This window comes from Cupressus sempervirens, chromosome 3, assembly GCF_028749045.1.
Source record: "Cupressus sempervirens isolate cs-2001-9-10 chromosome 3, ASM2874904v1, whole genome shotgun sequence".
In the NCBI taxonomy this organism is placed as follows: Eukaryota; Viridiplantae; Streptophyta; class Pinopsida; order Cupressales; family Cupressaceae; genus Cupressus; species Cupressus sempervirens.
In genome coordinates this window covers 263,915,889-263,918,723 of record NC_143120.1, presented here as the reverse complement: position 1 = coordinate 263,918,723, position 2,835 = coordinate 263,915,889, and positions in this window count along the sequence as shown.

The window sequence follows — 2,835 nt, the reverse complement described above, 5'->3', positions numbered from 1 at the left end:
TGTTTGCACAAACATAGAACGCTTATATGTTCATGCAAACATAGTTAACACATTTGGGTGAACATACGTAAAATTCTATATGCACATTTTTCATCATTTCACAATTTCTTTCATCCCCCAAAAGTGGTACCCGGTATTGTGGGTTCACCCCTATACTGATTTTGATCTAGGTGGAGATCCCAATGATGAGAAATCCACTTGTGGCTATTGTTTCTTTGTTGGTTCAGGTGCAATTTATTGGAAAAGTAAAAAAGAACACTTTATTTCTCTTTGCTCAACTGAAGCTGAATACAAAGGTTGTACTAATGTAGCTAAGGAAGCCTTATGGCTTAGAAGGCTTCTTCAAGATTTGAGTCTATCTCAACAAGCACCTACCCCCAAATATTGTGACAATCAAAGTGCCATTGCCTTGGTGAAGAATCTAGTTTTTCATGCAAGAACCAAACATATTTCTCTTCAACATCACTTCATTTGAGAACAAATTGAAGACAAGAAAGTTACTCTCCTTTATTGTAAGGGTGAACATCAAGTGGCTAATATTTTGAAAAAACCACTTTCTAAAGAGAGATTTCTATTTCATTGTAAAAATTTGGGTTCACAACTCTTTGATGTAAGCTCCCCAAGTAAAGATTAAGGGGGAGTGTTAGAAATATTAATCTTCCCTTGGATGTATTTAATTGGGATATTTCAAGGATCCCTAAATGTAGTTTGTCCTATTGTACACATGTGGAGAACATGTCATTACTTGTCCTTTAGTCCACATGTGAGGACAACTCATTTTTATTATTCCTTTATTAAAGAATTTAGTTTATCTTCCTTAAGAGGATTGTGACACTTTGCACACACCTATTATGAATGTGGCATTCATAGAAATGGGAGTTACACATGGGAACACATGCAACTCCTTTCTCATCTCTTTAAAAGAGATGCTCCTCTCTCTTTCTTCTCTACACATCACTTTGATGTTATTGTATTGAGCTATTTTGCTCCACCACTCTCTTTCTCTCTTCTCTAGGCATTTGTCTTCATTCATAATACTCACAAGGGGTTTTCTTTGCTTTCCCCTTATAAATCCTTGTCTCCATAGTTGAACTATTTTGGTGTATGCTCTTGGGTTTTGCTTATCTCATGGTAACATTGTTTCACACTTAACTTACTTGGATTGCATTCTTTTCCTTGCTCTATCTTATCGTTTCTTACAAAATTAAACTTTGATGGAGCTTTTAGAGGGAATCCTGGGAAAGCAAGATTGGGTTGTATAGTTACATCAAAAAATAGAGATTGGATATTAAAATGAGCTAAACCATTAGGTAACGTAACTAATATTATAGTTGAATTGGTAGCATTAAAAGAAGGATTAAAATCAAGCATGAAAAAGAATATTAAGAAGTTAATTATTGAAGGTGATTCACAAATAATCCTAAATGCAATTAGAAAGTGACAAACACCAAAATGGATACTAAATGCTAAACTAGAAAGTGTACATAATCTTATAGATCAATTTGAGGAGATTAGAATTCAACAAATTTATTGAGAAGGGAATTTAGAAGCTGTTAATTTGGTAAATAAGGGAGTGGGAGGAGAAGACTTTATATATTTAGCAGAATAGAATTAAGTTAAGTAGAATACTAAGATTAGAACAAATGATAGTTTAGTAGAAGTACGATGCACCTTTATAAGAAGTAACTATTAGACACACATTCGTAGCAAGTAAATCTACTTGCATTTATAAGGCATGTAATATACAATCATGAAACATTAAGTATAGTCTCTTTTACTATTAGACAAACATTCGTAGCAAGTTAATATACTTGTATTTATAAGGCATCTGATATACAATCATGAAACATTAAGTATTTTAATAATTCTATACAAATATGAGTAGGCATCAATCAATGCTTAACAACCCAAGAGTTGTTATCTTTCCCTTCTTTTATGCTTTGGAAGTGAGGACAAGGGCATTCAGAGGGTTTGTCAAATATGAGAGGTGGAGTAGGATCATTAACCGAGTAGATGATGTTTCTAGGTTTTTTAATTACTTTATTTGTTGCCTTACCCTAGCTTGGATTGAAGCCTTTTATGTTCACTTTCGATTTCTTCTCTCTAGTCTTTTGGGACTGAGCTAGATCTTTGTTATTAAAGATTATAATCATTATTGAACAAATACTACTAGTTTTTAGCTATTAATGTTGATCTATGATTTGTTATTTGATTGAATTCATTTCCTCAGTAATAATTAATGAAGGAGACTTAGATAGAATGTTAAGCCAATTTATATTTGTGAGGTATTTAAAATAAACCTTTGGGCTTGTATGCTTGAATTTGTATTCTATCCAGTTACCACTACTCTACTTCTTCCCCTTCATCATTATGGATTTAGTTTGCACTTCATTATGCTTTAAGAAAAGAAAGGTGTTTATTGATTTCCCTGCTATTGATTATCTTATAACCTTAGGCAATATGCATGAATTCAAGTTGGCTACTGATTCAAAATTCTCCTCTTAAACTCATAAGTATATGATAAGAATAAGATGAGTCAATGAACATCTTAAATTATTGAAATTAGTTAATATAATCTTGATTGATCTATTCATTCAAACTAGTTAAGAAACCTAAATATCTAATCCACTCTAAGTAAAAATAGTAAACTAAATAGGATAAGGGATGAGATTTTAGATAAAGATTCATTTAAAGCATATGATACAACTCTTTTGATTAACTCCATTGGTACAATTTAGGATTCTTATTGTATGAAGAGTCTCTCAAAATGTTGATTGGTCTTTTTACTCCTCCCACTTTTTTCAATCACATTGATTTGGTACTATTCCCATATTG